General features: G+C 42.8%; 1 long non-coding RNA gene across 2 annotated transcripts; it reads left to right on the top strand.

Moving 5' to 3' along the window:
- Positions 1-2,166: 2,166 nt before the first annotated feature.
- Positions 2,167-22,017, top strand: LOC107052418. Of its 2 annotated transcripts, XR_005843178.1 has the most exons (3): positions 2,167-2,644; positions 3,928-9,150; positions 16,570-22,017. It is a non-coding gene; the product is annotated as an uncharacterized LOC107052418 (long non-coding RNA). The 2 variants fall into 2 exon arrangements; XR_001464907.3 differs by lacking the exon at positions 16,570-22,017 and having other exon boundaries at positions 3,928-9,251.
- Positions 22,018-27,324: the final 5,307 nt, after the last annotated feature.

Genomic DNA, 27,324 nt, shown 5'->3' with positions numbered 1-27,324 from the left:
CCAGAACCCTGAAGCCCAGGGTTGCAGTCCTACTTATTGCACTGTTTCTTCCATGCCAAGTTCATTTTCAGACTTACAAGTTTGCATATTTGAACAAGTAATTTGTTACAATGAAGTCTTTTCAGGCTTTATTTGAATCAAACATTTTTAAAAATCCCTACGGAAAATCTGCCTGAGAACATGAGAAAAAAAACATCTTTGCTTTGAGGGTGACAGAGCACTGGAACGGGCTGCCCAGGGAGGTCATGGAGTCTCTTTGGAGATATTCAAGACCTGCCTGGACGCTTTCCTTTGCAACTTACTCTAGGGAATGTATGTTAGTGTGGGATTGGACTAGGTAGTCTACGCAGGTCCCTCGTTATCCCTCATGATTCTGTGATCATAGCTATTTATGGAATCACAGAGCTGTAGGGGTTGGAAGGTACCTCTGGAGATCATCAAGTCCAACCCCCGACTAAAGCATTCCCTACAGCAGGTTGCACGGGTAAGCACCCACGCGGGTCTTGAATATTTCCAAAGAAGGAGACTCTACAACCTCTCTGTGCAGCCTGTTCCAGTGCTCTGTCACCCTCACAGAAGTTCTTTGTGTTCCAGGTTCTGCCCATTGACCCTTGCATCTTAGTATGTGTTGTTGGTACTACTTTTAAATAGCCCCTGATGTGTTGTGCACAGAGGTAATTTTAAAGAGACTGTCACATATACAAATAAGTACTTAAGCATTTTCCTGCCTTTCCCATTCCTTAACTTTCTGTTAGGGCCTACGTAGAGCAGAGATGCTTTCTTCTTTCTTGCAAGAGGGATCCTTCTAAACAAATGGGGAAAGGACGGAGAGGGGCACAAGTGCCATTAAGGGATTGAATGCTTTCGGTATACTTGAAATAATGCAACAGATTTTACCCATGAGGCAGGCGCACTGAATATTGCTGAAAACCTTTCGGCTATTTTTAGAGAGGAGCATCTTCCATTAGAATTAGCTCAGAAATCTGTTTGCAGTAGTGACATCACAGGCTGTACAGGTTCTGTATCAGTGTACTCCCCTCTTCTCACTGAAATCACAGTTTTGAATGCATTTTGTTAAGAGGGAATATTATACAACCTTACAAGTGCATAACAAATCCCTCATCTGAAGCGGATGTTACTGCTATGATATATTCTGCTTGACAGGAATGGGTGGAGGAGAGGTTCACTTGTTGCAAGGGTGACACAAGCTCAAACCAGAAACTTGGGCTGGCCTTGCCTTCCTGTGAGCATACTTCATCATCTCTTTCTAATAACACATTCCAAAATATGCTAAAATTCATCCTCAATTTTTCGTACACCCATTCTGACAACTGAATTGGACCTTGTTCTAATAGTTGCCTAATTAGAAAAGATCCACGGTACAGAATTTTAGCATATTCAGGGCGTAGAATACTGAAGGAAAAATGTTGGAAATCAAATCATTGTCTGTTTATAGTTGTCAAAAAGCAGTTTAATTCTTGAGTAAAAATGCATTCCTTAACTTCTGTACAGGGCTTTTATAATTTTATTAAGAATAAGCTAAGTACTCAAGCACTATCAAAACCAACAAACAGCAGATAATTTCATTAACATATCTTATCATTTATTTTTATGATTATCATAGCAAAATTGTAAATCCCTCCTGATGTCTTCATTTAACGAAATGATCAGTGCTGCACCTGAATACCTGAGTATATGGGAGTAATTTTCAGTGTTTATTGCTTCTCCTGCCTGCTCATAGAGCTAAGTTAAAGGTAGCATTCCCTTCCATGGGTGGACATATAAAGGCAGGCACACCGCTATCAGAGCTTGGCTCCCAGTTTTTTTCTCTACCTAAATTTTGGACTTGTGGAGGTATAGGAGTGTTATGACCACATGGCTCAGCTGGAGAAGAGCCTGAGGTCCAGACAGCCATGCTCTGTTCCAGTTGAGCATGCCTGTGGCTGAGTGTTGGTGTCATTTGAGTCCCAGATGGACTAGGATGTGATGGCCTACAGCATGAGAAGTAGATGTTGGTAGTTTGACAGTAGAAGTTGAAACTTCCCAAATGTATTCCATTCCATTTTGTTGCTATTGACAGATGGCAGCAGAAGGGGCAGTCTGACAAACTGGCAACTGACAAAGAAGTGCAGATGAAACAAACGTGGGATTGAATTCCTCCATGCTGAAAAATTGATGCCCACTGACATTCATCACCACTTGCTGAATGTTTATGGAGGCCCGACAGTGGATGTCAGCACAGTGATGGGGTTGGATGGTGCATTTCAAGCAGTGGTGACAGCAGCAGTGGATCACGTCCACTGGCGCAGATTGTTATGAGCATGGCATGAGGGCATGCAAAAATGCATAGCTGATGGTGGTGACTACACTGAAAGAGTGTCTTATTTCTATGGGAATGGATAGGAGGCATTACTTTCAGAGTGACCTATGTACTAATTCTCTTGACAAAGGGTAACACGAGTGTCTATTACAGGACTGGTTGTCTGACGAAGCCCCATGTGGTGTTGGAGTTCTCCTCAGAGATCTGAATTGCGGCTCTCCAGCATGAGATGCTATTTCTGAGATACTCTTCAGGAACAAGCCCATCAGGCAGGAATAGCCAGAGCATTTCCCAGTTTAGATTCACCCAGGAAATCAGTAGATGGTTAGCGTTCAACCTTTTTTTCCTGGCATTGGTGCAACAAATTCCAGAAGTGTACAAGTATTACCCCATTACATGAGTCCCGTTGTCCCTGAAAAAATTCAGTTCTTAGGAATCTGTTAAGCACATGTTAATAGCTCACTGCTGCTGTATTATCTTTTTGTTTGTTAGGTTGCCATTTATTAAAATATTCATCTCCAAGAGAATAATGAGGTTGCAGGAGGCAGATTGATGGAAAAGGTGGTAGGGTAGTAACTGAAAGCAACTGGTGGGGTAAACGTTTCAGGTGCATACTAGTAACAGGTTTGTTTCATAGCCTCCCTTTTTCCCTAGTCCCCTCCTAGCAGGACAACCTGTTAAGTAATGGGCAGGCTAAAGGAGAGGAGGTTTACACTACTTCCACGTGTGGTATTTCAGTGCCAAGAGTCTGAGCTTCCCAAGCTTTGTTAGAAAATTTCTCTGCTCTCCACCAAATTAGGAAAAGTAATCCAAAGTCAGTGCTTGCTTGATGTCCAGATTTTTGAGCTTCTAGACATTAATCAGATAGAAATCTGAACAGAAAGAACTGAAGCACAAAAACATACAAGAAACCCAAGGTTCTTGGTTGAAAACAAAAGTAAAAACATTTTTTTTTTCATACTTAAGAAACGTATTTAGCAATTCAGCTGATATGTTTTCTTATCCAAGTTTGACTATAGCTACATGTATTGCTTAGACACAGCTCCATGTGTACTGTGGCTGTGACACTGGTTCTTAGAAAGACACGCTCAGACTGTTTCAAATTCCTTTCTTTCTTTTTCCCAATGGAGATTTTGGCAAAAATTAAAATTAAAAGTAGCAATTATCTGTCATTGAATAAAAGATAGAAAGGAGTTGATATCCAAGTTCAATTGCAGATGAGAAGTTTCTGAAATATTGAGACAGTAATTAAATGTTACATGGATCAAAAGAGTTAGAGAGGTGTCTACAAGTGTTAGGAAGGTTGAGCTGTTGATGGGTGATGGGCAAGCTTGTGTCTAAAGCAGAGTCAGCAGGATATGTTGGGAAGACTGCACTACTTGAAGTGCCTACAGACAATAATAGTAGAGATGAGAATGTCTATAACTGAGTTTTCAAAGTGAAAAGACACATCTCCTCCCAGGTGGATCCTGTGGTTTGTTACTCCATTAGCTGGAGATGCCCCAGTTAGACCCAAACGTAGAAGAAGAACTAAGGTAATTGCAGCCTAAAATAAGCAGCCTGCATATTCCTTACAGATCAGACATTCAATTGCCCTTCCTTTTCAGCTTGGAGCTGGACTGCATGCATCCCCGCAGCATCAGTACAAGGGCTGAGGCCACGCTACTGCAGAGCTGCCAACTGTAGATGACAAAAGCAGAGCTGTCCCTGAAGAGCAGTGTGAAGGCTGAATGTGGCACGTTCCAAGTCAGGGGAGCAGAAGAGGAAAGAAAGACAGTCCATCACCAGGAGTTGCGCTGCCAGTATTTTTCCACTTACTCTTTTTACATTTTACATTCAAACACTGTCCCAAAGGTTTAAGAGTTTCACTGTCTAATGACTAAATGTTAAGGCTTGTTTAGCGCACGCAGTTTTGGCATGAAGCCAGCGCAAATGTATTACAATGAGATTCTATTCTGTCTCCAAGTTAATTATTACACCGTATGTTTCCTTTACATTAACAGAATGGCTCTCTCTTACCCTCTGTAGAGTTTCTGGATGTCAGTATAAAATTCCTTTAGTGTTTTAGTAGAGATCTTACTCTCTGTGAAGATTTAGTGGATGAGAGTCTCAGGGAAGCAGTTCAAGTGAATTTTCTAGGTGCTCTAACAGGCAGCAAGGTTTCTCAGCTTTATTCTTAGGCAAGCCCATTGAACAGGGCCTTTGATGGTCCCCCAGCACTTCCTTATCTCTAAATTGGAGATCTGGGTTTGAAGAGTGGGCTGTTCAGTGGATAAATAATTGGTTGGAAGGTCACAGTCAGAGGGTTGTGGCCAAAGGCTCTGTGTCCAGGTGGAGGCCTGTAATGAGCTGTGTCCCCCAGGGGTCCACCTTGGGTCCAGTACTCTTTAACGTCTTCATCAGTGACATGGATGATGGGATCGAGTGCACCCTCAGCAAGTTTGCTGATGACACCAAGCTGAGTGGTGTGGTTGATGCAGCAGAAGAAAGGGATGCCACCCAGAGGGCCCTTGATAAACTTGATCATGTAGCTTCTTCCTGTTTCATCTCTCTGCTTTGCCATGGGACAAAACAAGAATGTTCTGAGCAAAGCATGAGGGACAGTTGCAGCTACATTTATGGCAGTATGGTCAGGTTGTGGTTGGACTCGATGATCTTGAAGGTCTTTCCCAGCCTGAGCAATTCTATGATTCTATGGGAGACAGAAAATCAAGGTGCTGGTGGGTGGCTCATCTGCACAGGGTGAAGTTAACTGCAGGGCTGCCAGGAGCAAAAATTGGGAAGGGCTGCTTCTGCTGAAGAGCTGTGTGACTGACTAAACATTATAGATCCTATCAAACCACTGGGGACCACTGTGGGCGAAATTTTCAGACTGCATTGGATTATCTTCTCCAGGTGGATGGACTGTTCCACCATAAATGAAATTTTAATACGAAAAACGTGTTTGTGTGGGGTAATTGCTTCAGAGTAAAATGATTTTTATTCATGCTAAAGAATTTGCATGACTTATGCTGGTGCATTTGCCAAAATATTCAGGTCCAAATGGAGGTTACAAAACTTTTTTGGTCTGGAACCGAATGCACTCAAGCGCTGTTGTTTTTATGAGTGTATTGCTTTAATACAACCTTACAGTTAAATGGCAGTGCATGCTGTGTTTAAGGGATGTGCCTTTCTGACTATGGACTCGTTTAGACTAACGGAGAGAGGAATGTGAATCAGGGGAGGGGTTGGGGGTTGTTGCTGATGCCTATGGCAGCAAATGGGATCTTCTTGGAGTTTGTTAACTCGTGAGAACTCCTAGGTGCTGTGCAGGAGTGAGCTCAGTGGACACGTGAAAGCGCAATGACTTTTCTGCTACGGTTTCCCTCAGCTTTTTTTTTTTTTCTAGTGATGAAGAGGTATTTTGGCTGTGCTGCTCGTAGCCCTGCTTCAGGGCGGTATTGCCAGGATGACTGTTAGACGTGGTCAACCACTGCATGGCAAATGACGGATGATGACAGCTTTGAGAATTAAACTTCACTTAGGCTGGTGTTCTGTGGTTTAAAAACAAAAGTCCGGAAAATACCAAATACCCACAGACAGCTTCCAATTCCAGTGATTTCTGTTTTCTCTCCTGTACTTTCTTAATGAACAGAACCTAACAAGCTAAGGACTCTGAAAGCTACGGTTGTAGTTCATTAGTTCTTTAAAACGCACTTCTAATCTGAAATCTTACACACCCTCGATCAAGAAGTGTTAACAGTAACAGCCTGCAAAGGATCGATTTGTAAAGCTGTAATCCCAGTTTTGAAGTTGGGGTTGTTGTTTCAGTGCATTCACTTTTCTATCCCCCTTTTTATGAGGATAGTCCTGAAAAGTAGACCTTTAAAAGCGCTTTTGAGCTTCAAGCGTTCTGCACAGATGTGACTGGGAACCTTTTGACTCTGCTGACTTATCCGTATACGTTTTAAGCTTTACCACACACAGCATTGACACCATGGGCACAGCCACTGAGGGGCTGCCATTCCCATGTCTGCGGGCAGTGTGACTTCTTGCACAGAGCTTACATGGCTGCAGTATCAACGTCCCTGTATAAAGGACACAAAGGATTCTGACCGGACCAGTCCTGGGTGGGATGATCACAAATGTTGCTTAGAGATTGACCAAAGGGACAATCTGGAGCTTTCAAACAGCGTGGTAGTCCTGCTCTGTGCTGGCTCTGGTAGCCCATACTCCACTGTTTAGAAATAAAGAAGCTGACAGTCTTCAAGAACACAGTAATATGATACTAATTTACAGTCTGCTGTGACTCACTGATATAATTAGAAGCACATTGTGTTTATTTGTACTCCTAAAACCAATGAGCTTAACTACCTCCTACTTTAGGAACAGTGCAGTACACCCTGTGTTTCAGTGGATCACAAACAGAGGCCTGGCATTTTCACACACATCATTTGTTTATTTAAAAAAGGCATAATTCCCTTCCACACATTAATTCCCAAATCAATACAGAACAGTTTGTTCATCGTGGGAGCTGAGGTATCCGCTCAGCCTCAAACAAAATTCTTGCAAAAAACAAACAAACAAACAAACAAACAACAACAACAACAAAAAAAAAAAAACAAAAAAACCACCACCCAAAAACCCATGCTGGAAAATGATAATCAGTTGCAACTAATGGGTGAATCAGATTTTATGTATATTTTGCTGAGACTGTTTACTGCATGCAACTTCTGCTTAAAACCAAGGAATCTCCCAGAGAAGCAGGCCCTGTAGGGGTGCCGATGCCCTGCAGTCACACTGCTGTCCTATGTCAGACTGAGGAGGGACTTCAGTTGAGTTTCTCAAGCCTCAGAAATGCTGAAGTGTGCTGCTGTCATGAGCAGCGTTGTGTCTGCTCTATGCAGTGTGTTGAAACAGCTGGCAAAGTGAGAATGTGACACACGAGACGGTAGGAATGGGCGGTTTTGTGGGCTGCAGATGAACAGTCAAAGTTTGGTTATTTGCTCTGGCTGATGTTTTGGTAGCTCTAGCAAGAGTCAGCCAGAAAGGGCCACCTTACAGTCTCCATATCCCTGTGGTAACGACGTTCAGCTGGTATAAGAGGGAGCCAGTAGCCAAATCCCCTCCCTGTGAGAGTCCTGTATAGTTGATATTACTGTTTGCTCTGAGTTCCTTGTTCTCTGCTTCTTTGCAGGAAGTGTTGAAGGGTCTTGGTTTTCTCCCTCTAAGGGGCAGGAACAATTTGCAAAGTTAGTTTCCAGTTTTTATGATTGAGATTGATTATATTCAATGTCAGTATACCCCCTACTTTATAATGATGTGATTTTGAAACGCAATATATTATAGTGCTTTCTTTTGTGTAATATGACTACAACACCATAAAAACATTTTGTTCCTCCAAATCCAAGCAAACAAAACATGTTCTGTATTTACTTGATGGTTTCAACCACAAGAAATTTGACCTTCGTTGAATTTGCTTAGTTTTTCTATGGCTGAAATGTCCAACGCATTAATTTATCCTGTATTGTAACTACTGTAACGTATTTTTGTTTCAGTACACAGCATCTCAAACAAATGCAAAGTCTTTTTATTTTTTACATAATGTGACATAAACATTTCATACTTTAGAAAGGTAAATATTCTTAGTTTCAGGAGGCAGTTAATATCATATACGTAGAAAGGTGCCTGTGCTTATGGATACCATTATTTCTTTATATAAGGACTTACATCTTTATATCATTCTTTTTATCCCTCTGTATTATTATTATTATTGTATCCTTTTAGTATTTGTTGCTTGTAGGGTGAGGTTACAAGCGAGACTCTTCACTGACTTTGCTGACCATCTATGCATTTGTTTGTGTTTGCCTTCGATGGCAAGAAGTCTGGAGATGAAAGCACTGACCACGGGGAATGGGGGTTCCAAAAAATAAGGCTTGTTTTTAAAAATACAGAGCTGGACTTTCAGCAGTGCAAACTGTTTGGAGGTCTGTGCAGAATCAGCAGGAGCCATTAGTCAGTGTAGCTGTATGCTGCAAAGGAGAACAACAAACCTATAAGCTTTGTAAAAATGCAAGTTTTATGTAAAATATTGAAGCAGGATAAGGGATTTAACTCCATGATCAAATGTGCCAATTTTGCTCCGTGCATTTCTGTACTTTTGTATTCTTCTGGGATCTCTGTAGTTCTGAAAGTCTCTTACCTGTTACAGTTTGCATAAGCTCCAGAGAGTGCAGGGATTAGCAAAGACTGTGGCAAAGAGTGCTCCAAACAAAGCTGTCTGCCTCTTCAAGGTTACTTGGAGAGCTTCTTCTTATAATAACAAACTCAGCATCACTGTGAAACTACAAGCCATACCAAACCACAAATTGTAACGTTCCTAAGTGGTTCAAAAAATGACTGTGAGTGCAAAGACAAGGTCGTGTTTAAAAGGCCATGTTTGAAGGGCATTTGAACACCCAACTTCTGTTGCCATTAGTATCAGTTCATAAGGTTGTTCTGTGCTTCTCATTCTGATGTCATATTTTCTGCTTTAGATAGCAGCATCTGACTGCAAACAGTGAAATTCTTAGAGAATCAGCCTCAAAGTTTTCCCTTCACCAAGGAACAGTCCCTGCCTACAAGAGAGGCAAGAGTGCTTGTTCACTCTGCTGCAGATAAACGTGCAGAGACTAGAGGCTCTGCCCTAACACAAGGACCTGCAGATCTCCTTCTACCTACTTACCAGGGCTGGCTTCTGGAGTTTAGGAACATAAAACATATTGAAGATTTAAATCAAGAAAAAAGAAGGGTTGGAGTACATTCCTGCTGCCTGAATTTCAATGCCCAGATCTTACTCCAGATTTTGAGAGGTAGGTAACTGAGTAAATCTGCTAAAGAGTAGCGTATGGGAAAATGCTAGAGGTGCTGAGGTTGCTAGAGGTGCTGAGGAAATAAAGGAAAGTTAAGCCTTCCTGAGTGTATTGTGTTGTGGCCAGGTATCACAGAATCACAGAATTTCAGGGGTTGGAAGGGACCTATGGAGGTCATTGAGTCCAACCCCCCTGCTAATAAAGGCTGAACAGACTCAGGTTACTCAGCCTTTCCTCATAAGGGAGATGCTCCAGGCCCTTTATCATCCCTGTGGCCCTTCGCAGGACTCCTTCTAGGAGATCCTTGTCTTATTTGAACTGGGGAGCCCAAAACTGGACACACTGTCTAAATGTGGCCTTGCCAGGGCAGAGTAGAGGGAGAGGATCACCTCCCTTGATGTGCTGGCCACATTCTTTTTAATGCACCCCAGGATACCATTGGCCTTCTTATCCACAAGAGCACACTGCTGACTCATGGCCAACCTGTTGTCTACCAGGACCAGGTGGTTCCCCACAGAGCTCCTCTCCATCAGGTCATCCCCTAACCTGTACCAATGCATGTGGTTATTCCTCCCCAGGTGTAAGAGTCTGCACTTGCTCTTATTAAACCTCATCAGGTTCCTCCCTGCCCAACTCTCCCATCTGTCCAGGTCTTGCTGGATGGTAGCACAGACTTCAGGTGTGTCAGCCAATCCTCTCACCTTGCTGAGGGTGGACCCTGCTTGAAGGGATCTTCATCCGGATCACTGATGAAGATGTTGAACAAGAGCAGACCCAGCACTGACCCCTGGGGTACACCACTAATACAGGCCTCCAGTCGGACTCTGTGCCACTGATCTCAAATCTGAGCTCTGCCAGTCAGCCAGTTCTCAACCCACTTCACCATCCACTCATCTATCTACACTTACTCAGCTTCATTGCAAGGATACTGTGCGAGATGGTGTCAAACACCTTGCTGAAGTCAAGGTACACAGCATCCACTACTCTCTCCTCATTCACCCAGCCAGTGATGACATCACAAAAGGCTGCCATGTTGGTCAAGCATGATTTCCCCTTGGTGAATCCATGTTAATCACTCCCAATAACCTTCTCTTCCAATTGCTTGGAGAGGGCATTTCAAAAGACTGTATTATTTTGCCATTGATTTCATTACTCTTGTTCATTTTATACAAGAGCTGCTTGTTATTCTCAGATTTCTCAGATTTCCTGTTAAGTTCAGGTAAATTAATGGCTACAACTGTTTGTTGTTTTTTTTTTGTTTGTTTTTGTTTTGTTTTTTGAGGGTGGGGATGCAATGAAATGTTGCAACATGAACATTTTTCTAGTTGAAGCCTTATTTGGAATAGGTAAATGCATTTGCTTCCTCCTTTCCACACAGCTGGATGTGTAGGTTGTGTCCTTAAGTTGGAATGTTCACCCATTCTTATCCAGACGGTGTTGGCCAAGCATTATTTTTTAACAGCAGTATCCCAGAACACCTACATCTAATGCATAACTAGAAATAGAAATAACATTTTTGAATGGAGCCCCTAAATATTTATCCAATTCAGAAGATGCTGTGAAAGTACTTTTATTCCATATACTTGCCGAAGCATGGTAAGTAATGCAGAAGGGTAGAAAAGTCATTCCTTGTGCAACAAACTAATGAAGACCAATTTCCTCAAAATCTGCATGGTCGTTCACCCAGCATATAAGCAACCATTCAAAGAAGTCTGATGAATGGAGCTCGTAAGAGCTGTGATGTCATCACTGCACTGCATATGCTCTTATCAAAAGCGCTTTGCTTACTGAGTGCTTTAGCCCTCACATGCATACAAATACAGATCCTTCTTGTACTGATTTATTTCCTTATGCCATTTTTGCTGTCACTGGAATCTTTACACAAAGGTATGGTTTGTTTGAAGTGCTTTCTACTTTCCTAACTTTTGGAAATATTTTATTTTCTTTCTACTATTTTGTGCTAGCATTTAAAATTTGACTCCCCTGTTTTATATAATGTACACCACTGCAAACTGTAACTTGATTACTCCCAAGAGATCTTCTGGTGTTGATCACACTGGGAGAGCTTTCTTCATGTAGCTGCAGCAATTACATTGCAGAATGACCATTATATTGAAGGCTATATGCTTAAAAAACACAGTTTTCTGCCCATTTTCCTTTTGGACCAGATATTTTCTTTTTTGGCAAAGGGTCTGATCACCCATGTACATTGTGCCATTTGTGCAGCCTTTAGTAGTTGTTACCTCTGCTCATTACTTCCTTCACTGATGTGCACAGGGAGGGGTGGCTGGTTGTTTGAGTCATGGGTTTGCCAGGTTGGTTCCACTGCTGAGGGCCTGTGTTGCCTAGCAGTTTGAGTTTCTTCTTCCTCCCTCTTCCTTCAGCAGATTCAGTAGTAACAGTCTGTTAAAAGGTGCAAGGGTAAGGTAGGCATGCTTCAAGAAACCAGGAAAAGAGGCTCGTGAGAGGAGATGTGGAGAGAGGTGATGTGTAGAAATCATGAAAGGGTAATTCAAGTACCTTGAGCTGCTTCTCAGTTTTTGTATGGGATTTGAACCATGCCAGAAGACCCTCAATCAATAGCTTTGCTATCATGACCTCCGAGCACTGAAAAGAGTTACTGGCCTGTGAACTACAGCGTGATATAGGGCATGCTGTATGGCTTAGTTACATTTTGTGGGTTTTGGCTCTTTTGGTTATTAAATGACAGAAAGAGAATGTAAATCTTAGCCTAGGCTTTCTTACCAAGACCTCTCCTCCCATGATTTCCTGTCTGGAAAATCTCTTTCTGACTCCTCTCAGAGCCTTAATCTCATCTATCAAAACCAAATGAATTAACTGTAGACTTGCTGAACCCAAAGGGACCTCTTCTCTTCCCTGTGTTTACAGCTGAACAGATCTGATGATTATCTCAGCCATTTTGACAGCAATTTTAGGAATTTTTTTAATCTCTCCTGTGACCTGTGTTCTAAGCAAGAATGAGCTCACGGATAGAGAGCCAAGTGGTGAGCCGTGTTCCAATGCTTCCATGGCAGTACATGCTGTGTAACTTTTATGATAATTTGAAAGAACTGCTGGTTTATTTAAGTGTATCTGAGACCAGGGTAATACTCTTAGTGCTAAAACTAGAAAAATGCTGAAGAGAGTACGTCTGGGACCAGGTGTCTCCAAGTGCATGGTAAAGTCCCATGGTAAAGTCCCATAAAGTCCCATAAAATCCCCAAAGGTTTGTGGCTCTCCACTGATGTGCTTTCTGTAACCATATGCTGGCGAACCCTCCCTCGCCATGTAGCATATGCTGTCTCCCAACCAAAAGCCTAATGTGTTATGGCCTATACTTTGTACAGAAGTCCTCCCAGCTATTCCATAAATTGTTTATGGGTTTTTTGTTTTTGTTTTTTTCAGAGGTAGTTGGTTCATACCTTCCATTCTCTCTTAAATTTGTTTTGGGATAAATTATTTTATCTTCTAATGACTTGAAGAGAGGAAGAAACACACATCCATTATACCAATTCTCTTCAGTTGAGAAAGACTGCAGAATGTTCATTAAGCTCACTGCCTTTGCACTGGAAATCTTATGACAATATAAAACTCTTTGACATAAAATATTCATTTCAGGCTCTGTAACAGCAAATAATAATTTAAAAATTGATCATAACCTATGTTGAGTTTCTACAATGCTTCCCAGACAAAGACCTATTTTATAGGGAACCCCTTATTAAATCATATAAGTCATAGATCATAGAATGGCCTGGGTTGAAAAGGAACACGGTGATCATCGAGTTTCAACCCCCCTGCTATGTGCAGGGTTGCCAACCACCAGACCAGGCTGCCCAGAGCCACATCCAGCCTGGCCCTGAATGCCTCCAGGGCTGGGGCATCCACAACCTCCTTGGGCAACCTGTTCCAGTGCATCACCACCCTCTGGGTGAAATTAAGCTCGAAAACTTCTTCTAAGGCAGTGAAAAATGAGTGAGAATACTTAAAGTGTAGGTATGGAGATGTGAAGTGGCCTGCTGGGATGCTGCTGCAGAAAGGAGACTGAAGTGGCAGAAATATCAGACTTCTAGGCACTGCCCAATACTTGGCCATGGGACAATACTCCTCAGCCTATAGGTGGAGGACAGTGTTTTTTCTTGTCCTTTTCAGGACTCAGAAGAAATAGCAGTATTGATCGGTTCCTCTCTCATCTTCTCCTCTGAGAATACATTCTTTATTTTACTGCTGTTATAACCAGAAGCTATTTTCAAGGAATATGGGGCTCACGTTATTTCCCACTGTTCTCATAGATCGTGTGCCGTAAGTGATGAACAGCTGCATGGGAGCAGGAATAAAATGTCATGACTGAAGGAGAACGGGAAACCTTTAAACCAGTGCTGCCACTGGAGACACTGTAAAATAAAATTGCACTGACCACAGAGTCAGGATGTGCCAGTGTACCAGAAGTCATGTGATGACATTCTTGCCTGCGTGTATCACATCTCCAGAGAGCACAGGGTTGGCTGAAGCAACAAATCTGATTTGTGAAAAGTTAAGGAGTTTGTACACATGTTTTCATTTCATCTTAGTTTACAGATTTTTTTTTTTTTGCTTGATGACTCTTAAATTCTTCACTGCTAATTTAGACCATTGTAGATATGCTGCTATTCCTTATCTTTAGAGAATGTATTCTCATTGACTGATCTTAGATTTGTTCACAAGTGCTTCTTTTTGTTAGAGTTATAGTAGGTATTTTAATAAGCATATTAAATGGTAATTCCTGCAGCTAGTAAATTATACTCAGCTATTTTACTGTTCATTGTTACATAACTGTTATTTTAAAATATTACATAAAACAATCATCTAAGACTAAAATAAGATTAAAATAAAATGAATCAAAGTAATGAAATCAATGGCAAAATAATACAGTCTTTTGAAATGCCGTCTCCAAGCAATTGGAAGAGAAGAAGGTTATTGGGAGCGATTAACATGGATTCACCAAGGGGAAATCATGCTTGACCAATATGGTAGCCTTCTGTGTTGTCACCACTGGCTGGGTGGAGAGCAGTGGATATTGTTTTACCTTGACTTCAACAAGGTGTTTGACACAGCCTCCCACGGTATCCTTGTAGTGAAGCTTAGAAGGTGTGGGACAGGTGAGTGGATGGTTGAGAACAGGCTGACTGGCAGAGCTCAGAGTTGAGATCTGATCGGAGGCCTGTATTGGTGGTGTACCCCAGGGGTCAGTGCTGGGTCTGATCTTGTTCAACATCTTCAATGGTGTGGATGAAGTTCACCTTCAGCAAGTTTGCTGATGATACAAAGCTGGGAGGATTGGCTGACATGCCAAAAGGCTGTGCTACCATTCAGTGAGAGCTGGACACACTGGAGATTCGAGTGGAGAGGAATCTGATGAAGTTCAACAAAAGCAAGCGTAGAGTCTTGCACCTGGGGAGGAGTAACCACAAGAATCAGTACAGGTTAGGGGATGACCTGCTGGACAGGACCTCCGTGGAGAAGGGCCTGGGGCTCCTGGTAGACAACAGGTTGGCCATGAGCCAGCAGTGTACTCTTATGGCCAAGAAGGCCAATGGTATCCTGTGGTGCATTAAATATATGGAAGAATTTCTTTACAGTAAGCACTGGATCAGGTTGCTCAGAGAGGTCGTGGAGTCTCCTTTGGAGATATTCAGGACCCATCTGGACGCCTTTCTGTGCGATCCACTGTAGGCAACCTGCTTAAGCAGGGGGGTAGGACTCTGTGATCTCTGGAGGTCCCTTCCAACCCCTGTGATTCTGTGATGCGGTAATTTGGTAATTCTGTTTTGCTTCATTGACCTTTCTTTATTATCTCAAAGTGTCATTTTAATGTTTTCTCCAAAATGAATGCTTCCTGTTAGCTGCCAAAGATCTCTTTATAACCAATTGTATCACTGTCTAACTATCTAATCTATATAGGTTGCTCTGACATCACTGCCTCCTATTTATTTCCATGCAATCTGCAGCATATATGAAGAGCACAAGAACACTACTTGATAGAGAGAACTTTCAGCTGCAAAACATTATTTTTTCTGTATAGCCACCAACATTAGCTGTACATTTTCACTGGCAATGAACAAGAGCTTGCATGCTATGCTCACAAAAATCTGTACCAACAGAGGTGACCCACCAGTTCAGAGCAGCTATGGTGACATCACTGCCAAGAAAATGTGGCTCAGTTGCCCACCCCCTTCATCTTTCTTCAGCTCAAACAGATGAAAATCAGAAGGCACCTACTCTAGGCTATACAGTGGGTGTGACAGGACAGTCCAGCCCACACTGCCCACGTGCTCAGCAGTCTTCAAAGTGGTACGTGGCCTGGCATTATTGTTCCACAAGAGAAAGGTTTGAGCCTTCAGCTTAATCAGCGTCACAATGTAGTGTTCTGAGTTGGTGGCTTGTGTGGGTTCCAGGAAATCCATAAGGATCTCCCTTTTCCTATCCCAAAAGACAGTGCACATCACTTTACCCACTAAAGGCTGTATCTTGAGCTTTTGTTTCAGTGGGAGATTCACATATCGCCACTCCATGGCAATGTCCATCCCGTGTCAACGTTCTATCTGGCACAAACTCTGCAATATTCCAATGTTACCACCATTGTTTCCAACATGTTGAAGCTGAGATTCAGCTCTAGGTACAGTTCCCTGGTCATAACCTGCTGATTTGTGCAGGTGAACCGATGGAGACATTCTTCATTTCATGACGTGACAGCTATGCATGCTTCTCTGGGACATGGCTTGTCTTTCACATCACTGTCACCACTGCTGAAATGTGCCACCCAGTGCCTCTCTGTGTTCACATCTACTGCTTGACCCCAATAAACATTCAGAAAGCATCAATGATTATCAATTGGGTGCAAGTTTTTCCACGTGGAGGAATTCAGTTCCACACCTTTGCTTCAGATGCATTTCCATGTTGGACCCTATTTTGATAGAATGCCCCTCTGCTGCCATTTATTGCATAGAACAGTAGAAGAAAAGTAAGTTAAAAAAAAAAGAAAAATCTGCAATCCAAGACACCAAATGCAACCCCCTTTGTCCTGCTGTGCTACCTAAAACCTAAGCTGAGATGTTTTGTTACTTGTCTGCTTTGCTGGAACCAACCAACCCTTCCATCAGGGCAGTTTCTTTTCATTTCACCAGATGGTCTCGATCGAATGGCCAAGATCAGAATGTTGAAGCTATTGGAGAGGGTGGTCTTCTCGGAGTGATGGAATAGTTTGTTGGTACAGTGCGTGCATTTTTGATACTGCAGTTGTTTTTCTTGTGGTAATCACTTTAATGCAAAAGCGAACAGACAAGAGAGTTTTGGAAACAACTGCAAGAATTTTCTAGGTATTCTATGAAGTGTGTTTGTATGAGGTTTCCACTAGTTTATTATTATTTTTGTTTGTTTCTGCAGCAACAATCTTTAACGCCATTCTACTTGAGCAAGCGGATCAGACCAGATGGTCTCCAGAGATCCCTGCCAACCTCAGCCATTCTCTGATTCCATGTTAAAATGTGGAATGTAAATAAGCCAGCAGATGCTCAGAATTCCCCTCCTCTCTTTTCCTGTTGAAAATCTATTTTCCTGTTGAAAATCTATTGTCCCAGTTCTATGATTGCTTAGACCCATTCCTGTAAATTATTTAAGTTAAAAATTCCAGTAATGCTGTCTTGCTGCTAGTCATCCTCACTCATTTGCAGCTGGAAACAAAAGTGCCTTGCTTAATGGAATCTTTAAATGACTGTGACTTCAGCTGTACGTGTTCACACAAGATGTTTTTAATAGAATGCGTTGGAAGTGACCTTACAGTCCATGACGCTGCCAGGGAAAACCCTGAAAATCACTATCTCAGCCTGCCCAGGGCCCCATCCAATCTGGCTTTGATCAAATGCCTTCATGGACAAGACATCCACAGCTTCCCTGGGCAACCTGCGCCAGCGCCAACAGCTCTACATCCTTCTATGTTGCAGGTCCCAGAGCTGAATGCAGCACTCCAGGTATGATCTCACAAGAGTGGAGTAGAGAATCGACTCCCTTGACATGCTAGTAAGATTTATTTTCATGCAGCCCAGGATACAACTGGCTTCCTGGGCTGCAAGTGCTCATGTTGTTGTCTCATGTTCAGTTTTTTGTCCTCCAATACCCTCAAACCCTTCTCCCCAGGGCTGCTCTCCACCATTTATTGCCCAGCCTGTATTCATATTTGGGATTGCCCTGATGCAGGTGCAGAACCCTGTATTTGACCTAATTGAACTGCATCTGGTTCACATGGGCTACCTCTCAAGCCTGTCATTGTCCCATTGGATGCTTCCACTGTCCTCCAACATACTGACTTCACCACTCAGTGTGGTATTGATCTCAAACTTGCTGAAACAGCACCCAGTCCCATGGTACATGTCACTGAGAAGGACATTAAAGGAACCAGTCTCAGTACTGACCCTTAAGAAAAGCACCATCGCTGATCTCCACCTTGACACTGAGCAGTTCCCAATGGTTTGAGTGCAGCAGCTCCATCTACCATTTCTCTTGGGACCCTTGGTTGCATCTCATTAAGTCCCACAGATTTGCACACATACAAATTTCTTAGATGATAGTCTTGAATGTGATCTCCTACGGCAGACAGTACTTCATTTTTCCATTCCATGCATTCAGGTGCTGTGAATTGGGCACAGGTGGTACTAAGGGACCCAGCATGGCAACGGAGATGGCAATAACAAGAAACACAGTTGTTGGGCAACAGTCAGCTTGGTCCCATTTTCACAGACATAATGCTGAAATGAAATCACCCTTCCCCCATGGTGAAGTCTTTATTTTTTGCCCATTATGATCACAGTACTTTATTTTAAGGATGAGACAATGAACTTGGGGAAATGTGAGATAATCCTTGGGATGTACTCCAGTCTTTATTGTTTCTACTATGTTCTACTCACAGCAAACAACCATTAAGGTATTTGATTCGGTCCCAGACTGTCATTTTATGAAGCAATAAAATATGTTTATGTAATTGAAGTATCTATTCTCTGAGTAAAGGACAAGATTATTAAGTTGTAAAAGTAGCATGGTGACTGAAATGTAGTTAATTTGCTTTTATTTTTCTTTTTTAAATGCAAGAATTACTTTAACTAATCTTTGAAATCATTCCCAGTTTGAGAAATAAAATTAATCCAAGTGAACATACGCAGTTCTATTCAGAAATAAAATTCTGTATAACTGCTTTTGGTCCAAAAGATTATTTGGGTCTAGTACTTTGTTTTTAAAATTACTCATTATATGAGCAAATTCTCCATCAATAGTATTGATTCCACAATTTAAAGAGTGCAAATAAAGGCAAGGAACAAACTGAGAATGGAGTAGAACACAGTAACTTAGTGTGCATTCAAACGCAGTTATTAAAGTGCAAGTTAATTACAGAGAGGAATTGGAGGGAACTGTCCGGAGAGGTCACTCCTGAAGCTGTAAAAGAAGGGATAAGATGGGAGCAAATGTTTATCTACAGGGTTATTGCACACTGTGCAATGTCTGCATTGTTTTTCCCATTTCACAATGTATTTCTGGTCCAGAGAAGCAGTAACCAATTACTGTATACCCAAATGATGCCACATTAATGGCACTGATGTTGGTGGTCGTTTCTTGAACAGGTTGCAACCACTCTGTATCTTATTACAACATTGGCCAGGGATTACAGTGCAGAGACTTGCAGAAAGCTGGTGTGAGGTCTCCGCTTTGCCCAATGTGCTTCCCAAACCAAAACGGAGAGGTGATGTTATTGTTAAGAAAAGAAAAAATTAACAACAGCCCTAGAAAGAAACATATGGAAAGAGGAATAAGAACAAGGAAGGACAGACTTAGATTTGGCAGAAGGCTTCCCTTGGGGTAATTAATGTTTTGCAAAGGCAGCCGTCCTGGAAGCTGAAGAAACATCTGTAATGGTAAGCCCACATCAAATGAGTATGATACCAGTAAGCAAACCCAAGGAAGAGAAACTGGAGGTTTCCAGCTCATGATACTGCATGTTAAACATGATTTCTCAGTTCCAACTATGAGTTTTGTGAATCCTAAAGACATCCATATGGGTGACCATTAAGCTACTGCCATTTGAATACAAACGTCTGCCTTTTCTTTGAAATATGTTATTTCTGGTTTTACCAACGTCCAGCAAAGGTGTTGAGTGTGTCAGCTGTGTGATGTTATTCTATGCTCTCTAAAAATATTCCACCATAAATGGCCAGTATTGATATCACTTTTCACCAGCCCTGGAATGACTTTCTTGCCTTCTGTGGTTCGTGCCAAAATCATTCTGTTTCTACAATTTCATTTTTCTTGTTACTCACATGTCTGCATTTTGAAATGTCTTGATTTATGGAAAGGCTCTACTGAGGCTCAAGGTATTTGGGCTGCAGTTCTATAGAGATTCAGGGTGTTGCTGGGATGTAAAGACATGCACTCTCTGTGCCAAGATCACTCTTTGTGTCACCCACTGCACTGAAATAGCCTTTGCTCTGAGTTTCCTGCTTATAACCTCTGAGATGCCATCAGCTGGAGGAGAGAACGGAACAGTAGCCATCTTAAAGGGAAAGAGAACGCTCTGTTATAGTACAGGAAAGAAACACTTTGGAGTTCACATTTTATTTCCAGAGGCAATATTATGAGCAGCTGGTAAGGGCAAAAGTCATGCAATAAGGGACTGTGGGAATATTAAGTGAGTAGATGGACTGGGGGGTGCTTGAGAGGAGTAATCAAAAGAGGAGGATTTGGTGCTTCTGAAAAAGAAACACTACGAAGCATAGGCTGTTCTTCCCAGAAATCATTTGGCGTGTCCACAAAATGGGTGTGGGTTGGTAGTAAAGGATGATCTTGCTTGTGAAGAATTCAGTAGCATCCCACGAGATCCTTAGAACAAAAGTTTTTTGAGAATTCCTTTTTGTAAGTAAGCCATCCTAATGCTGTTATAGTTATGTTGGACATCTGCTTGGGCTTTGAGGATTACCTCTTCCTCGAGGCCAGCTTCAGGGTGTAGAACATGAATCCTGTGGGATGCATATTTTTAGTTTGGGTCAAAGCTGTGGTTGTGAGTGTAGGGTCACTTCATTCTCATAAGGAATGACCCCAGAGAAGAAAGTAAGACCCACTCGTAATGTTAGGGTCAGGAACTCTAATTATGGGCAGATATGTAATTCTGTCCATTATGGTTCTCATGTACGAGCCCTTTCTTCTCTCATAGCACAGAAGGTTCCCCTGAAGAGGCCTCCATCTGTTCTCTTCTTTCTGCCATGTACTTATGTAGACATAGGTGTTGCAGTGAGGCTATTCAGATAGAATGTGATTCTCCCCTTCCCCCAGGCCGGAAAGATATACAAGATCCATGTAATGGTCCACTCAGAACCAGGTGTGATTGGCAAAAGGCCAAGAACATTGTGTGATGATAACAATAAACGATAGAAAAACAAGGACATCTAGCAGTCTTCTGGTATTGAGAGATTGATGCAGCGCTGAGTCAGTATGAACAGAGCAATAAACATAACATGGTGAACCAAAGATGTGCATCAGTATGAGTGAATCCCATCTGCGTCAAAGCACACTAAGCAGTGAAGTTCATAAACGATGCATCAGATGTTCCCTCCAAGTCAGTGAATGGTTTGTCCAGTCTTCCTTTAGTACCTAGCTGGTACTTTAAATAACAGTAATGGTATGCTATTAAGACAAGCTATAGGAGAAGGACAAGCACCTTATCTATTAGGTGGCAATCGTGCCCTTCCACTCCAAGACATTCTATGATTCTGTGATTATCCAGTTTGTCATTGAGCGACATCTCTTTCTCCATGCTGAGCCCATGGATGCAGATTGTAAGAAGTGGAGTATCTGGCTGATGATGCATGGCTCAGTCATCCCAGCAGATCACCCCAGTGACTCATTGGGCAGTGGGTGGGAACATCCCAGGCCAGACTTCTCCTGAAGAGCTGGCACAATAACACAGCACTCCACAAAGCCTGGAGCTCTGAATGCTTTCCAAGATTGTACTTTCTTTTTTCCTTGAAAACGGTTTATCTGTCTGAAAGGCTTCCCTCTATTCTTGTCTCTGGTTTTACTAGCTGGATTTGCTGGTTTTAGAGTGAAGAGCTCATTAATGTACTTCACCGACATCATGATTTCTGCTTTCAGAACAGACTGATAACAGATGCTGTATGCACCCAAACTTTCTTAGTACAAACTTGCCCTAATTTTTAAATTAACTTGTCACAGCCTAGGGTCACTTCTCATCTGGTGACTTCTGTAGAAACACGAAGAATTTGGGATCATCCATTCTGTGATTCGCCTTTCTATCCCTCATAGAGATTTGGAAATTTGATGCTGTAGATTGTTTATTAAATACAATTTCCTCATCTTGACTCTGTCAACCAGAAATCAGGTGAAATGAGAGGACACATGCACCCTTGGTTCAATGACGTTGGTCTAACTCCATGAGCAAGAAGTCATCTGCACTATCTCAGTACATCAGTTCCTCCAATGTTAGCACACCATTCCTTCTAGAGAGATGATAAATCACTATATCGAGCACTCAGGGGACACACACCACGTTCCTGGTCCCTTTCAGTAAGCTGCCACAAAAATACCAGGCCTCTGATAGCTTGTAAAGCACTTAATAAAAAGGCCCAACATATTTGAAAATGCTGCCATTCATCTTATTAAGCAATATCAATCTTCTGATATTTAATACCATTAAAAAACATCCACTTGCAAGTGATGGCTTGTATCAGGAATGGTGTGGTGAGCAGGACTAGAGAAGTCATCCTGCCTCTGTACTCGGCATTGGTGAGGCCTCACCTCGAGTACTGTGTTCAGTTTTGGGCATCTCCATACAGAAAGGACATTGAGGTGCTGGAGCAGGTCCAAAGAAGGGTAACAAGGCTGGTGAAGGGCTTGGAGAATATGCCCCATGAGGAGAGGCTGAAAGGAACTGGGGCTGTTCAGCCTGGGGAAGAGGAGGCTGAGTGGAGACCTTATTGCTCTCTTCCAGTATCTGAAGGGTGCTTACAGCGAGAGCGGGGTTGGTCTCTTCTCACTGGTGACAGGTGACAGGACGAGGGGAAATGACCTCAAGTTGTGCCAGGGTAAGTTTAGGTTGGATATCAGGAAACACTTCTTTACAGAAAGGGTTGTTAAGCACTGGAATAGGCTCCCCAGGGAGGTGGTTGAGTCACCATTCCTGGATGTGTCTAAAAACCATTTGGATGTGGTGCTCAGGGACATGACTTAGCAGAAGTTTGTAGAGTTAGGGTAGTAGAGTTAGGTTGTGGTTGGACTCGATGATCTCTGAGGTCTTTTCCAACCTGAATGGTTCTATGATTCTGTGATTTCTGGTCAAATATTTGCTCGGACTCACCAGGGAGAAACCCAGCAATGCTGGCATATCTGGAGAAAAGCTGATACATATTCAAGTTGCACTGACAATCAGAAAGCATTAAACTTCAACAACAAAAACGTTATTTCTCTTTTGGAAGAGAGCTTCACATGCTGCAAATAATTCATGTATTCACTCATGCTTTTCTTATTCAATTTCTTTTTTTTTTTTCCTCTTGCTAAACTGTTGGTGAGAACATGATTCACCTCTTTCCCATTAATCCTCCCTTGCAAGACTTTGTTTTGTCAGTCCTACTGATTACACATAACAGATGAGAAGCCAGCTAATAGATAGATTTTTATAAACTATAAAACAATAGATTTTTATCAACTATAAAAAGAAATTACTTACAGAAATGCAGCCTTCTTAATTCCACCTTGGACTGCCTGCTGTAATTTTCATCTTCTGCTCATATTCTGGGTAGTGGTTTTCATATCTGCTGCATTTACTTCTTGCTTACTCTCCATACTGTTCTGTGAAGCAACTTGTGTTCTCTGCATATGTTTCTCTGACCCTCTCCAGGGGATGTGATTCTCACAGGTTTCATTCCTTCAGACAAGGCTACAGACCTCTTGCATGTTTGAGCATCCTGACTGCTGGAAGGAAGCTTCTCCAGCTCCGAGTGCAGCTCTACCCACTGGACATGATCACTATGCTGATGTTTTTCGGCTCATCACTGCCTCATTTTATCCACACCATTTAGGTGTTGCTCTATTGTCCTCCACAAGCAGAAGTTTCCAATGAAGTTGTCATAGAATCACTGAATAGTTTGGGCTGGAAGAGACATTAAAAACCACCCAGTTCTACTTTCCCTTTCCATGGGCAGGGACACCACCCACTAGATCAAGCTGCCCAGCTCCCCAGCATGGCCTTGAACACCTCAGCATTCTATTCCCTCATCACCCTTTGAGTAAAGAATTCCTTCCTTATACCTATACCTACCCCTTCTCAACTTTTAAACTGTTACCTCTTGTCCTGTCACGACACTTTCAAATGGAGTCCTTCTTCATCTTTCCTGTAGGCTCCTTTTAGATATTGGAATATCCGCAATGAGGTTGCTGCAGAGCCTTCACTTCTCAAGCCTAAATAACCCCAACTCCCTCAGTTCACAGAAGAGGTGCCCAAGCCATCTGGTTATCTCTGTGACCCAGCTTCTTGGTTTTGTTCCACTGCTGGATTTTCTCAGGCAGTGTTTCCCTGGAATTGCTTCTGCATCCTCTTTGCTCTCTGAGACCCAGACCACTATGTGACATAGCTTCGAAGTCACTGAGGCCCTTCCAAAAGATCCACAGCTGGTCCAAGGAAACAAGAGCCAAATTTACATACTATTTTTTTGCATGTTTTTTTAGTCTGTGAGCCAGTCAATGGATGTTCAGTGCTCTGATAATACTGAGGAACATCTCTTAATCAAAGCATGAGTTAAAAAAATCTGCAATGACAGTAACAGACTTTATTACCAATAACGGCAACCTTTCAAACATCCTTACCTACAATAAAGTTTTGAATACAGGTGTATGGTGAAAATACTTTTCATGTACATATAGCAACTATTATGCAGTGACACCTCACTTCAAACCATTAATTAATTTGATTTTCCAGTACCAGAGTTTTTGATGGTACTCCAACGCTTGATCAGATTTAACTCTTAGAAGCTGGAAGACTGCTCCGCATTGCCTTTCTCTATCGGTACTGTTCAGTTAAGACAATCTTGCTCATACAAATATGGATTTATGTTCAGTTGTGGCTGTGCCACTCTGCAACTTGAAATCTACCAACAAATGTATACCGAGTATACACAATCTTTTTTTATAAACAGAGATTTTGATGTTGTTTTCATTTTTTTCCCCTCCATCGTTCAACTCTAATTCTAATATCTTGATATTATTAACACCCATGTCAACTCTGATATCTCATACAGTCAGCAGGGGGGTTGGAACTAAATGATCTTAAAGGTCCCTTCCAACCCAACCCATTCCATGATTCTATGATTCTGCCACCTTGTAGGAGGACAACAAAAAGTATTTATCCCAAGCCCATGGGAAAGCTAAGGACTTCTCCTACATCTCAGAAGTTATGGCCATACTTGGATCATTGCACCTTGTCAGTGAGCAAAACAGCAGAAGTCTACAGCTTCAGCATCTCCTAAGGAACAGGTCCTGCCACACATACTGCCAGCCATTGCCATATATCAGCACTGTCAAATTACCGGGTCAGTTGAAGAAGGAAAATAAGCAAAAATGAAATTACAGTCAGTTGGCAAAACAAGCAGCCCAAGTTAAATAAAAAGTGGAGATTTCATGGATTGAAGTTCAAGGATAGGTGGTTCACATGGATCCATCATGCCTAGGAGAAGTGTTGCTCTGTGTTCCTAAGTTGGTGTCCTTCAGAGGGGCAGAGCTGTCTGCGTTGTTTCACAGTGGGTGATTTGTTTCTACCTGTAGGTGCGCACCGGAGGCTTCTGCTGACTTAAACACGAGAGCTATGGAGAGCTATGGCCCAAACAAGAGGCTGTCCTGACAGCGGAGTGCCCATCTGCAGCTCGTGGCCACCGACAGCTTTGGCTTTCGAAACGTGTTACTCAGACATCTGAACTCTACTGACAGGTTCAGCTGGACAGCAAACTGTGACACTATGATAGAGGCCACTCACACGCACTGCACTGCATAGCAAGGGTCCTCCTACTTCAAGCAAGTGAGTGCGTGTGTTACCACCAGGAGGGGAACGTGCAGTTGTGGGTTAATAACAGCCCTCACCCATCAATTGCTTCACTGCATAATTTCTGAATTATCTGGGAGGAAGATGTTAAACAGCACATCTTAAAATATGTACCGTGGGTCATAACTGTAGTGTTTTTATCATTTGTTAATTTAGGGTAGAGGGGGTTTGAATTCTCCACTGAGAACAGAAAATTAAGTTCTGCAGATAAGATCTCCAAACATTAAAGCAAATCCTGCAGCACTCAGCAGGGCCAACATCCCCCGGAGTCTGCACTGTCTGTGGGCTTATTGCTGAGCAGTTCTGCTTGTGTTTGCAGACATGGGATGAAACTGCTCACGATTTTCACTTCACCTGCACCTTGTTGTGGGAGGTGAGTGTGTGAGCACTGATCGATGTTTAAGTCTGTGTCTGGACTTTTTTGGGCTCCCTGCAGTGCAGAAGAGATTCACTAACACATCTACACAGTGGAAGAGGAAGAAAGACCCTTCCTAAACACTCGAGAACATTTTCTGTGAAATCCTTTCAGTGATGTGCAGTGGGTGATGCTTGCTTGAGGGCAGTTAGTCCAGGACCATGGAGTGGATACAGGCTCAGGGTCCCCTGGCCTGCAGCACAATGGACAAGAGCTGGAGCTGGCCCTCAAGCCTTACATTAATAGCAAGATAATGGATGCTGCCAAATGGGCTAAGAGTAAAGGGAGATGCTGTTGATGAGCCAAATGAAGAACAGAGGGATGTGAAGCAAGTGAAAGGGGAAAAGTATGAGATGGGCTGATTAGAAAGAGCGCAGTGGCCAGGAATGGAAAAAGAGAGACAGGTCCAAGGGTGTGGGTGTGAAAGGCTGGGGTAAACAGATGGTAAATGAGAACGATATGGGGAGGGGAACAGAAACAAGCACATCCAGTTGTGTGAGATGAAACAGAAGATGGGCCAGTGCCAGAAGACATCCTGCTGGGAAGCTAATGGGTAACAGCAGCGAGGGCATGGAAAGGAGAAGGATGGGAGAGCCCACAACCAGCTGGCAGAGGGACCCCCAGCCCTCCAGTGATGGAAGGCAGAACATCAGTGTCAGATATTTCTGCTGGGACCAGGGACTTTGCTTGGTGGCTCAGAGTTGTTCCACAGGCCTGTAGTGGCCAGCACAAAGAAGGCAGTCTCTGCCTCCCGTACATTACCATGGGAAAGGGCCCTCTCGATGGACAACTGCATCAGCAGGGAGATTAGCTTTCGTTTGGCTCTCCGAGGGGAATTCATTCCAGTCATCTCAGCTCCAACAGTGGAAGCAGGACAAACCTTAAGACTTAAACCAACTTTTTCAGTTTTGTGGACAGGTCTGCTTGGTATCAATGGTGGCTATTGTGCAAATAGCAAGACCAAGGATATTGATTTGAGTTCAGAAAATCAGCAAAGGGAAATTTTAAAATAGAGAGGGAGAGAAAATAACAAAAGAGAGAGAAAAAGGAGAGGGAAAACCTGCTTCTAATTCAGATTACAAAGTGCCAGTGGTTATGGCACACAAGGACCAGCGTTCCTGGCTTCTGCTCTAGCTGATGCAGAGTTCAATGTGCATTAAGAGAGGAGCTGCTGCTGAACAAATTCACTGGGTGGGCTTCATGAGGTGACACTTCATGAGGTTTGTTTTGAAATTATCTGCACCCAGTTGTAGCTTGACAGGGCATGTAGGTACTAGGGGTGTGGGATGGGTCCCCCTGATTGCTCTGGGACTGAGGAGATGATGTGTGAAATGCAGGAGCTGAAAGATGCAAGGAATAGGGCTTTGGGGGAGGCAAGCACTCAGAAGCCCACTTTGGCTGCACCTCCCCTTTTCCCCTTTTCCCCTTTTCCCCTTTTCCCCTTTTCCCCTTTTCCCCTTTTCCCCTTTTCCCCTTTTCCCCTTTTCCCCTTTTCCCCTTTTCCCCTTTTCCCCTTTTCCCCTTTTCCCCTTTTCCCTTTCCCTTCCCTTCCCTTCCCTTCCCTTCCCTTCCCTTCCCTTCCCTTCCCTTCCCTTCCCTTCCCTTCCCTTCCCTTCCCTTCCCTTCCCTTCCCTTCCCT

Source organism: Gallus gallus, chromosome Z, assembly GCF_016699485.2.
Source record: "Gallus gallus isolate bGalGal1 chromosome Z, bGalGal1.mat.broiler.GRCg7b, whole genome shotgun sequence".
In the NCBI taxonomy this organism is placed as follows: domain Eukaryota; kingdom Metazoa; phylum Chordata; class Aves; order Galliformes; family Phasianidae; genus Gallus; species Gallus gallus.
Note: the sequence above shows the minus strand (reverse complement) of the source record. Positions and strands in the feature narration are given on the sequence as shown.